Consider the following 13,087-nt stretch of genomic DNA (forward strand, 5'->3'; position numbering starts at 1 on the left):
CAAATGATTAAGAAACTTTCATTGTGGTAAGCCAAGCGTCTCGGTCGTTCGTGAATGACTCAATAGATTCAATCCAGAATTTATCCCATCTTCGTTCATACTTCTTGAAGCCATCGAGTGGGTCTAGGCCTGCCTTGATGCAGGCGAGCCACGTTTTCTTCTGTCCTCCATATCGCTTTTTTCATCTTAGAAGAGGCGTATATCAGAGGGCTATACTGACGAAGGTGTGCTGCGGACAACGAAGTACATGGCAATGCAGTCTAATTCACTCAAGCTGGTAAATAACCAAAGAAATGCTCAGGATTCCCTTCTCTCCACTCTGGTGCAGAAAAACTCTCCTTTTTATATTTTGTATAAAAAAGTAGTTAAGATTTTTAAATAAACTCAGGCTTCACACTCATCCTTCCTAGGATGAAATAAGACATACCTCGACCATTATGAAAAAAAGAGATTGAACTTGGTATAAAATCTAATGAGAGAGGGGGGCAGAGGAGTTGAAGAGCGAGCGGCCCCTTTACCGGTTTCCTAAAAATATTTATAATCTGTATGATAACTTCACTTTATTTATTTTTTTTCAATTAATGTTAATTATAATTGAAATTCCGAGAAAGGTAACGATACGAAAAACTAATTTTACTTTTGTGATTTTTTTCTTAAAATAAACAATGAACAGAAGTTAACAAATGAAGAAACAGAAAGATAAATAAAAGGTGAATATTATCGCTCTCAAATAATACCTTCATTGTGGCAATCAGATAGACTAGTCCCAGGAAAGTCAAGGTTCAATTGTGTCAAAATGGTTGGTGAATTGCATTCCTGTTTAACTGGCAACGCAGAGTATTTAAAATGGTTAAGTTCGTCATCATTCGTTGGCGTTTCACCTTCTTCTAATTCTGAAAAAAAAAATCGTACAAAATATAAATGATATTGTTATAATATTAGCCGTTCCTGGCATACTGCAGATACAGCATTTTGATAACTTCTATTCACATAATATATTTGGATTTAGAATAGTTCAACTTCTCCCTCGGCACTGCTAGAAAGTTTCAACTTAATACCTTCAGCCGTTATTGATATACATAGTATCTTCTGACCTAGTGCAATATCTCCATCAGCATTGCCTTAAGCCTTCACATTAATAACCTTAGCTATTCCTGAGAAGTTGCAGATACGCCAATTTGACAAGTTGGATACACATGCTTTTTTTTAATTAGTTCACCATTTCTTACAAGTTTCAACTTAAAACCCTTTGGAGCCTAAGGGTTCATTTTTTGGCTAGTTCAACACCCTCTTAAAATTCACCAAAAGTTTAAACTTGATACCCTTAGCCATTCTTGAAATATAGCTGTTGTTAACATTTTGACAACAAGGATGCGCTGAGTGTCTTTCAATGTAGTAACAGATTCAGTAAGAATCTATCTTTCAATCAGTGCAGACAGAAAAATAGCCTTTTTCTGGGTTTTAAACAAACCTGTGTGGCAAGTGTATGAACTTATTTTACAATCTTTCTCAATCACTCAATGAAATAAAGTTGCTTGTATTGAATATTGTCAAAACTTGTCTGACTTTTTTTGCAAAAAGAATTAAGAGATTCTATTTAACCGTCAAGCAGTGGATACTTAGAGGTGTTATATATGGGAGAAAGGGTTCACATATTGTACCCTGTAAGACGATTGCTGAAGTTGCCGATATTTGCAGTTTGTAGACCCGACCGTCCGTTTGAATGAAGTATAGTTACATTGATATAGACCGTTTCAAAGGATTTTTAGATTCAATGTTGAAACTACATACCATTTTAAACACCACAATTGGCAGTGACGCTGACCTACCAAGTGTAAAAGACTCGCCGGAATGTGATTTTTCTACGAAGAGTCACCAGCTACCCACTGCTCTTGGCCAGTGTAAATTTCTTCTAAGCGCAATACACTTAAATGCTCAATGTTTACAGTCCTCATAACGAACTCAGGTTCTTACTAGCTTCGAGTTCACATGACATTGTTACTGTTGGTGAAACCTTTTTATCGGATAATACTTCTGTTTCCATGTTGGATACCTCCAATATAATGTGTTTTTCCCACAATAGGAAAGTCAGTGCGAAAGTTGGCTTAGCAATTTATGTTCAAAATAGTTGGTCTTCTATCGTGAAATATCTGTTTGGGAAGAAGGTATATGTGAGAGCTTACTCCTTGGGGTTACTTCATCGGGGTGCTTACCGTTTATTTTATGTTCTTTTTACAGACCTCCTTCTAGTAATCCAGCAAGATTGTTTGATGTTACTTGTTAAGTTGGCAGAGTGTAAAAAACAGTTCTTATGTTGGGTGACTTCTAATGATACTAATGTTAACAGAGAATTTCTTCAAAATACGCTTTCATCAGGTTTTCTACCTAGCATTTGTCTACCTACTAGAGTTACAACAGCCACTGCTACGCTGTTGGAAAAAATATTTTTCTCTGCCCATTCACTAAGAGCAGTAAAATTGTCTGTGATATTGTCTGACCACTTCCCAGTTATCACTCTTTTTTATGTTGCCCCAAATTCTCCTGATCGGCAAATGCTTTCAGGAAAGAATAAAGATCCACAGATAGAAGAGATTAATTTTAAGTCTTTACGTAATCTACTTGATAATCATGATAAGTGTTCTGTTTTCGGATCAGATAATGTAACTGAAGCGTTTTAGTGTTTTGCTAGCCAAATGTCGCTATTAACAAACCTTGCCACTTCGTCTCGAGTTATGCATAATTATCATTTACCGAAATTTGACCCATGGATTTATGATGGGATTGTTTCGTTAATCAGTGTTAAAATAAAAAGAATAAAAAATATTTATCAGTTAAAACAGAGGATTTGTTTCAAGATTATCGTTCATGAAGAAATAATTTGAATTTTAGTACAAGGTTTGCTAAACGTAAATATTATAGTCTCCTGGGACTTGAGGTCCAACCGGTTGTATATTCGAATACGTATTTTTATCGTCCAACCTACTCCAAATCGAGACTTAAAGATTGTCACCTTTTCTAAAAGAGGCGTTTGCTACCATCTGTGATTTTTTCAGTCCATAACAGTAATGGAGGCCGAACCAGGAGCAAGTGAAATAAAGAAAATTAACTTGGGAAAAAGGTCAAAAGGTAAGAAATTTGATAAAAAATATAAAGAGATAGGCTAGACAATAGAAAAAAAATCAGGCGATATACCCATGACCGAAGTACTGACAGGGTTGATTTTTAACGCATATACTGTTATTGCTGTCATCTGGCAGAAGGACTTTCAGTCTTGTACAATGAGTTGTACATTCGGTCTTACCTTAGAAGTCCAACGGGTTGGAAGCTTATATTTTTGGAGCTAAGTTTTTTTCTGGTTAGGCCTAACATTTTTTTTTCTTCAGTGAGGCTATTTAAATGGATTTGTCGTATGTCTAAAGTTTCCTACTGTGAGGTAAAAAGCGCCAACTGTTTCTTTCTTTCGCAGTATCCTTGGAGAAAGCCTTGTCCTTGCTTGAAAACAGCGATATCAGCGACTTGGAGGATAGCGGAGACGAAACAGACCATGAGTGGTGTTTACCTGGCAACATATGTGCAACAGATGCAGAACAAGTGTCCTCTGATAGTGAAGATCTAGAAAGTCTCAAGACTTTCTTGATCAGACTAATGTCAATGACTTCTCAGTCCTGTTTGACGAAGAAGAGGACGATATCCAACTAGCGCAGTATATTCCAGCACTTACAACTGATCAGACAACTCGCTCAAGAAATGTTCGCCGCCCCAACAAAAAGTGCATCAGTTCAGATACCCTGAACGAGCATCATTCATACCTTCCCTTGTACTCAGATTCAAGTCAGCGGGAAAGCTGGAAGCCACACGAATACTGTTTGAAGTACTTCCCTGACTCATCTTTTGAGACAATGGCTTTCGCAATGAATTGTCATTATCGAAAAACCACAAACAAATCTTTGCTCGCTAGTGCCTCCGAATTGAATTATTCTTTGGCATTTCGATCGTCATGAGTAGCCTGAAGTTTCCTCGTCTTCGAATGTCCTGGAGCAAGAAATTTGGAGTCCCTATCATCTGCGAGAAAATGCCTCGAGATCATTTTTTCAAGCTTAGACAAAGTGTGAAGTTCCTTTTGTATAACGAGGTCGACTAGGATACCAAATGAAATGATCGTCCTTGAAAAGTGCGTCCCTTGCTGAATGTGGTGCGAGATGAGCGAGAACAATTCGCTTGTATTAACGAGCAAATGATTCCCTTTTCTGGGCAATGCAGCCTGAAGCAGTACGTACCAAATAAGCAAAATACTCTTGGCTTGAAGAACTTCGTTTTAGCACGCTCATCAGGTCTGGTGTATGATTGCGTAATCTATCAAGGAAAGACAACCTTTGTACCAGAACTACAAGCTAAAGGTCTGGGCAGTGCCGCTTCGCTGCAACTATGCCAAAATCTAAGTGAAGATTCATACCTTTTCTTCGATAGGTACTTCACTAGCATTTCTTTGCTCAAACAATTATCAGTAAAGCGCATAAATGGAACCGGCACGCTCACAAAAAATCGACTTGAAGGTCTACCTGCGAAGACCGATCGTGAACTAAAGAGAACTGGACGTGGGACGTCCTTTACATTCATGCGAGAAGATCTAGTTGTAGCTGTTACGCAGTGGTACGACAACAATCCCATTTCCTGGCATCAAGCTGCTATGGCAAAGAACCCGAGCTACCTGTGTCAAGATACGACAAATTTTAAAGAAAATATGTAGATATTCCCAGTCCTCTTATGGTAAGACAGAACAACAAGTACATGGGTGGAGTCAATCTCTGTGACCACATGGTAAGCTATTATAGATTCGGTAGCAGGAGAAAGAAGTGGCCAGGTCGAGTTCTTCACTATTTTATTGATTTGGCTCTTTCGAATGCCTGGCTATTTTACAGGCAGGATTCAATCAAAGGCAACAAACCCTACGATCAGCTGATCCACTTCAGATTTCAGGTAGCTGAATATTTAGTTGAAGATCTTCGGCGATAAACCTGGGGGGGCAACTTTAGTGAATGTGAAGCCGATAATGACGAAGATAGACTGGAGCAGTCGGCTAAAAGAAGAAAAAGATGCCCTTTGCCATCCGGACCGGAAAGGAAATTGAATGCAAAGCATCTTCCTCGTTTCGACGTGACGTTAAAGAATTTGGCTCGATGCCGGATGCTTGGATGCGAACGAAAGTGTCCTACGACGCGTGTCAGGTCTATCTCTGCTTTCAGGTTGGCAAGCAAGTTCGAGAATGTTTTTCGGATTTCCATAATGATAAAGGATGTTTTGGTGTGTTATGTACGTTGATCGCATGTTTTCTCATGGCTTTTTGTAACTTGTATTTGAATATTAGATGAAGTTGAGTCCCAATGTACAACGGGTTGTACCTACCCCCCCCCCCCAGCCCTTCAGGACGTAAAAATAAAAATTCATTCCATCGTCTTGTGCTATTATTTTCGGTAAATTCCAAATTTCATATTCGCACCTACTCAGGAACATACCCAGGACCCAGGAGGATAAGATAAGTTTGACCAATATAAATCTGACATGAGAAAGAAATGAAACCTTATCAATCAAAAGAATCGACCAAACCAATATTCAAGTATTAGTGTTGATTGTCCTGAAGTTAATGTGGAAAATATTTCAGACCATAAAATAATTATAAATACTTTTGGTGTTTATTTTAATACTGCAGGATCTAAGCTGGCATCTAGTGTAAAGTCAATTCCAGAACCCCCTGATTTTGTCCCCTCAGGGAAATTATTTTCGTTTTACGTAATCACTTATCAGGATGTGAAGAAAACTATTTTGAAACTTAAAACTAGTTCTACTACAGATGATTTTGGATTTTCTTCTCGAATTGTCAATCAAGTAGCATCCAATATTTCTTCTCTCCTTGCGTATATTTTTAATTACTCTTTAGTTAATGGAACTTTTCCGGATTTGCTTAAGAACCACCAGTGTTACTGCTCTATATAAAAGCTAGTGAGACTAACCCTTCAAATTAAACAGGTATATCTCTCCTATCTGTTTTTAGCAAAATTCTTGAAAAAATTGAACATAGGCAACTTAAGAATTTTATTTTGGATAGTAAAATATTGCATGCATCTCGATATGGATTAATTAAAGGCAGATCAAATAAGCTGGCAGTACATGATCTTATACTTGAAATAAATGATGCTCTTAACGGTGGTCAGAGTGCCTTGGCGTTTTTCTTGATGTTGCCAAGGCATTTGATACTGTTGATCATCGTTTGCTTCTTATGGTTAAAACAATATGGATTCTCATCAAGTTCTCCTAGTTTTTTTTTTTAAATCGTATCTTTCTGATAGGAATCTAGAATGATTTGATCGTGGAAGCGCTATTAGTTCCAATTATTTTCCTATATCATGTGGCATTCCTCAAGGCCCTGTCTTAGGACCTATCTTATTCCTGATTTTTATAAATAATTTACCTTTAGTTTTACCCAGTGAAGTTATTATGTTTGCTGATGATGCAGTACTTTTCTGATCCCATTCTGACTTGGCTAGATTATTTTAAACCTTAATGTGACACTTTCAGCTGCATTTGCTTGGTGTCCTAGGAATCTACTTGTTGTTAATGAAAATAAATGTCAACATATGTAGCTTTCACGTACGGGCACAGTTCAAAGCAGTTCTTTTTCTATTTTTTTTTTTTTAATAATGTTGAACTTAAATGTGTTCTCCATTTTAAGTATCTTGCAATTTTTCTAGATGAAAATATATATTTCTGAGAACACATAAAAATCTTGTCGCTGAAGATATCAAGAAATATTGGGATTTTTTCACGGTTGCGCCATCATTTTCTGAAAAATATTTTGGAGACAGTTTATTTTTCTCTTGTTTATCCTTATATCTTTTGGTTTCAAAGCATCTTAGGGTTTTCCAAATTTGAGAATTTTATTTCTGTTGTGTGTTTTTTTAGTGTCGTTGAGAAGTCCTAAGGAAAAGGATAAATATAAATTTACACACCATAAGTATGTTAAAAACTTAGAAAGAAAAAAAAACACAAATCCATTTTTGTCGAAAAGACTTCCATATTAACTTCTGCAATTTTTGCCAATAGCGGCCGCAAAATTAAAAAAAAATATGAGTGAAAAATCATCAAAATTAAGCTATAAACATATGGCCACAAAATGTTTAAGGTTTATCTCCTTTGAAAGCATAGTTGGCTTTGGGAACGAACAAATTCTTATTGGTTTACGGACGAAAGCGTTGTCAAATTCTACGAGTTAGTTTTATTTTCTTCCAAGTATAAAACTACCACAAATCACCATTAATGAATAAATGAAACTCAAAACGAACAGAAAATTACAATAGATAGCCTAGTCAAAGTCAAAAAGACCTATACAAAAGCCCTAGAGATATAGTTACAAGAACGTTCAGCTATGCTTAACAAAATGGCCGTCTTAAAATTTTGTTTGAAAGTGTTTGGAAAATTATGAGCTAGAGAGGAGGGCTGATTGCACTCCAAACACTTGTGACTCTTAAAAAGTGTACTAGAACTTCGAACTTCCAATGAAATTAGTTCCTTTAAAATATAAATGATAGCGTCTTCTGGCTAGTTCAAGATCCGCCACAACTTACCCTGAAAGGCCTAACTTAATAATGAAACACGTTATTGTGATATTTGCGTTTGGCGAAAAGAGAGGAAGTTGAGGGGGGGGGGGTAGTTTTTCTCCACACCTTTTAGCTCTTAAAAGGGAACTAGGCGAATCCCCCCCCCCTCCCCGAAGTAAAAAAAAAGTGAAAACATTTAAAATGTAGTTAGCTTTCAGTAAAGTGCAAATCATGTTCTGGTCTTGAGGAGGTTTGGGGGTTGTCAGCCCTTCTCATATTAGTTTTTTGCTTGTTTTAAGTTTGAATCAGTTATTTATTGTAATTTCTGTTTGTTTTTGATATAATTCATTTATTGATTATGATTTGCGGTAGTTTTACGCTTTGAAAATTATTTGAATTTATTTATACTCGTTCTTGGTTTAATGAGGCTCTTTGAAAAACTTGTTTTGTGGAAAGTTTTTTACATTAATTTCTGTTCATTTTTTAACCCTCTCGCGGGCGCTGGTTGGTTTTGAGGACACTTAATTGTAAGCCCCTCTTTACCCAAAGCTGAGCTTTTAACATTTGTTTCCTGGTGCCATCTGATTGCCGACTCTTCCGAATTGCCGAATTTTAGCAGAAAATTGTAATTTGAGTTTTACCAAGGATTTGCAAGGTAACTCCACTTTTTCTTTATTTTATAGACATTATCGCTGACCTGGGGAATTCGGGAATTTTTTCTCAGAGAATTCGTACCCTTAGAACTGTGTTAGAGTAATTTTTTCAACTTCTGAATATTTCATACAGTTGAGCCACCTATTTTCCTTCTGTCCCCACATGAGGACATTGCCCATTAGCGCCAGCTTTCTGTATAGTTTTCGTTCCGTATAGTTTCCGTAGGTAACACTAGTAACACTACTGTTGCCACAGGTAACACTACTGTTTATTTGTCCCCGCTTGTACCTTGTGCTCGCAAACTAGTAAAGCTTCTGTTCTTTACAGATGAGTCGGCTAAAAATCAGGCATGATGAAGAAATCATGAAAATCATGTTTGAAGACGATAGTGACAATGGAATCGAATCAGACCAATCAGATCTTTCCTCCTACGAAGAAGATGGCAGAGATCCCACTTGGCAGCCTCTATGTGAAGAAGAGGACGTCCAACTTGCTACCGGATCGAGTCCAGCGGCTAGAGATACGCAAGAGAGAGCTACAGACGAAGACAGTGTAGACCACGAGGTAGCGGAACCTGATCGAACGGAACCACCTCTCCAGCGTGTTGCTAGAACTTATGCAAGGAAACGCCCAAGCACGGAGCCCAATAGTTCTGTTTCTTTTGCGACGTCGCAAGCAGACCCTGCTGTCAACAGTTCAGTTTCAGATGGAAGATTACAGACCACTCCTTCACAGTCTAACACTGGGATTGCAGCTAAAACCAAAGTTCCACGAGACAACCCGAAGTCTAAACCGGTCAAGGCCAGACGATGTATTTGGAGAGCCAATGTCGATAATCCTCTAGCTGAGTCGGGTCCTCCGTTTACCGGTAATGGTCGGGTCTTACTCAGTCTCAGCAACGAGTCGGATCCTGTCGATTTCATTGAGGGACTTCTTTCCAACAAAATTCTTCCAATGGTCGTCAGGGAGTCTAACGCTTACGCATTGTAAAAAAAAGGGTCTGAGTTGAATATGACATCAGCAGAACTACGCATCTATGTTGGATGCCTTCTGATAATGAGTTATTTTCGATACCCAAGAATTGAAAACTACTGGTCAAGTACCCTGAGGCTACCTCAGATTGCTGATTATATTTCAAGCAAAAGGTTCAAAAAGATCAGAGAATGTTTACATTTCGCTACTCAAAAAAGTAGCCCTCATGGTGACAAATACTACAAGATCCACCCATTTTTGGAGATGTTGCGCAACTCTTTCAAAGCAGCAGTGGCCGACGAAGAATACAGTTCAATAGACGAGATGATGGTCGCCTTATAGGGAAGAAGCAGCCTCAAGCAGTATATGGCATCTAAACCAACTAAGTGGGGTTTCAAAATTTGGGTTCGGGCTGGAGTCTCAGGATATGTGTTTGATTTTGAGCCATATCAAGGCAGCGGTGCCAACCGCAACCCACCAGCGTACGGGTTAGGAGGAGACGTGGTTGTGAAACTCGCTCGTGGCCTCGAAAACACAAACGCTAAAGTGTATTTCGACAACTTTTTTACCTCGGTATCTCTGGTGAAGCATTAGCAAAGGAAAAGATTTATAGTGTTGGAACCCTTCGCGCAAATCGACTTGGAGATGCTGCACCTAAGCTAGTAACAGAAGTCGAAATGAAAAAGAAAAAGCGAGGAACCTCGTCGTTTGCTACGTCTGCTGAAGGAGTGACGGTTTTACGCTGGAAAGACAACAAACTCGTAAATGTTTGTTCATTCTTCGCTGGTTATGCCCCAACTGAGTGTCCAGAGATTGTGCAGCACAGCGAAATCGAAAGTGGCGGTTGAAAGGCCATACGCAGTGAAGGAATATAACAAGTGTATGAGAGGCGTGGATTTGATGGATTCGCTGACTTCACTTTCCAAAAACGACTTTCGAAACAAACGTTGGTACATGCACCTTTTCCACCATTTCCTTGATGTTGCTGTTGTCAACGCTTGGATTCTCTACAGAAAAACCTGCCCTGTCGGCACACTTGATCTCCTCCATTTCAAAGGATCAGTTGCAGTAACTATGACAAACAAAGGGATGGTGCGGATGAGGACAAGCCCTGGTCGGCCATCAAAAATTGGCTTTGTCAAGAAAAGGACTGTCATTGCTGTCCCAAACGAGATCCAACTTGATGGTCTGAGTGGCCATTGGCCTGGCAAGTCCGACAAAAATAACGCTTGTCGATGCCAGGACAAGAACTACACGAGTAAAACGAGATTCATCTACAAAATATGCTAAGTCGCATTGTCCCCTGAATGTTTCGAAAATTTTCACAGTGTCGGATAAGCCTTTCGAAAGAGTGTTTTCTGGGCGGCGTCCCCATATGTGGACAGTAGTATATTTTACCTTTTTATCCTTTTTTGTCAGTTTCTGAATACATATCTGAAATCTACGTATTTTTCTACATAGGAAAGAACTTTGTCCTGTCAGTTTATCTCAAAAATTGGAAATTCGCCCGCGAGAGGGTTAATGACATAGTCTCTTTCATAGAATATAATATTTATTTCTTTTTTTTTCTATTAGACTCCATTGTTTTTACTTTGAAGATTATTTGACTTTATTTCTGCTCATTTTTGGTTTAATGAAACTCATTACTTTTCTTTAAAAAAAAAACTTGTTCCGTATGTTCTCCATTAACAAATACTATCTGTAAGTAATTAAATGAAAAAACAACAACAAGTTTTCAAATGAAAGTAAGGAGCAACAACAAACCTTATAACGAACAGAAATTATTACGTATATGAAAGGGGTTGCCTCCTCCTCAAGAACTCGCTCTTTCCGCTAAAGCTTTTTTGTATATAATTTTAAAACAAAACTTATTATTCTAATTAAACAGCCATTGTTTTTCAAGAATCTTTCTTAAAGAATAGACAAAAAGTCAAAACTTTAGCGTAAAGAGCAATGTCTTGTGGAAAGGGGCAACTCCTTTCATATACGTAATAATTTCTGTACGTTTTCAGTTTTGATGTCGCTCCTTACTTTCCGTTGAAAAAACTTGTTTTTCTTAATTGAATTTCGGGTGATTTTTAAAAAATACCGGGAAATCCGGCTCTCTCTCTCCATGAAAAATTCCGTTACTTTTGTATTATACGCCACTAACTCAAGTTTACGATGTGTAAAACTCAAGAACAAACCGGTTTCTTTGTTACTTTAAAAACAAATTTGGCCTATATATTTGCACGTTAAGAGGGGGAGGTAAAGTATAGCGGGTCTGCATTCAAAATGTGTGAGGTACAATTATTCTGAATTATGTTATGAAGTAAGAATTGTTTTCTGACTTCAAACTGTCCAAATACTCCCCCCCCCCTTTATTTATGTGCAATTATATGGCTCAAATTATATATTTCTCATCTATTCTGTCCCTTGTCTTTGTCTTGTTTCAAAATAAGCTGAAAGAAACTAACGGAAAAACCGGTTTGTCCTCGAGTTTTACACAGCGTAAACTTGAGTGAGTTGCGTATAATACACAAGTACCAAAATTCCTTCCCCCTACGGAAAATAAAAACACAAAACTCAAATTAAATTCTCAAATTTGGAAAGCCTTTTTCCACGGGGAAAGGGGGGGGTATTTTCCACGGGGGGATATTTTCCAGGGAGTAAACGCCTGGGGGATAAACGCCAGCCACCATTTCCTTAATTGTACTTCAGCTTGGGCATCTACTTTTGCATCAATTAATAAACCCATACAAATTTTGGTAAATAAAGCACTTATGATTCTTTTTAATATTGATTGTTCAGATTCAGTAAGACACCTATACGAGTCTTCGGGTATATTTTCGATAATTCAGATCCATCTGATTTCTATTTCACGTATTTGCCAGGATTTCGCTTTTGATCAACTTCCATCGAGATTTTCAGCAATTTATACGACAAACTCGCAATACCATAAATACCCCACATCTAATAGATTATATTTTATCATCAGAAGTTCGACCTACGACTAGGGTCAATTTTAGCCTTCATCACATGGGCGCCCACAAGAGGGGGGGGCAGGTCCCCCCACTGGCTGAATGATGTTGCCTTATTTTTATATTTTTGTTCTGAGATTTCTATTATATAGCATTTGAAGTGCCAATTATTCGCGGTTTGCCCCCTCCCCCCTGGAATTCAGCTTATGGGCGCCCATGCTTCATCACATGGGACCAAAAATATGGAACTCTTGACCATTGCCGATTCAAGAGTGTCCTGATAAGATTCAGTCTTTTAAATGTTTTAAAGAAACACGTTGCGACAGTTTCGTTTCAGACTTCAGTGAGGTAACACCAAAATTGGATTGGATATCATTCCTGTCTGGATTTATTTTGGTGAGGTCATAATTTATTCCAAGTGAGTTGTTGACCTGAGCTAACTTTAAGAGGATTATAAAATGGAATCTACTTTGCTTTTATTTTGACGTATATTTCGATATTTATTAATCCAGTATTTTTTCTTGAATTAGTATTGAGACTTTTTAATTTGTGTGGTGATTGCGATAGCCATGAAAAGCTCTGAAGAAACGCCTGAACTTGTATATTCTCCGGTTCGGAATTTTATTCAAAGCACTTTGCTAAGCGGAATTGAGGAGGATATTATTGAGGAGGTATGGAATTTTTGACTTGAATATAGTCAAAGAAGCTGAAAGTTTGCTGTGGCAAATAAGTGCACCTGAATCGGATTGCCCAGTACGTAAGGGGAACAATGCACTTTCTAATCATTTTAGTGACATTATTTCTCTGTTAAGATCTCTTGACCGTAGCGACACTTTTGTACCTATGTTTGTTATAAAGCGACCTACAGAGGTGCCATATCTCCCTGCAAATGCTTATACTTCTTTACTC

The 13,087-nt window shown here is 37.9% G+C and overlaps 1 protein-coding gene and 1 long non-coding RNA gene across 2 annotated transcripts in view; one reads left to right on the forward strand and one right to left on the reverse strand.

Moving 5' to 3' along the window:
• The window catches only part of LOC148941796 (uncharacterized), a 539,516-nt gene that overhangs the window by 366,625 nt on the left and 159,804 nt on the right, over positions 1 to 13,087 (forward strand). The window lies entirely within an intron of this gene.
• Positions 727 to 13,087, reverse strand: part of LOC148941802 (uncharacterized) — a 31,693-nt gene continuing 19,332 nt past the window's right edge. Inside the window, exon 2 of the long non-coding RNA XR_016143201.1 lies at positions 727 to 893. This is a non-coding gene — a long non-coding RNA (uncharacterized LOC148941802). The remainder of the gene's footprint in view (positions 894 to 13,087) is intronic.

Source organism: Artemia sp. Qi Xiang Cuo, chromosome 17 (genome assembly GCF_049724085.1).
Source record: "Artemia sp. Qi Xiang Cuo chromosome 17, ASM4972408v1, whole genome shotgun sequence".
Taxonomy (NCBI): Eukaryota; Metazoa; Arthropoda; class Branchiopoda; order Anostraca; family Artemiidae; genus Artemia; species Artemia sp. Qi Xiang Cuo.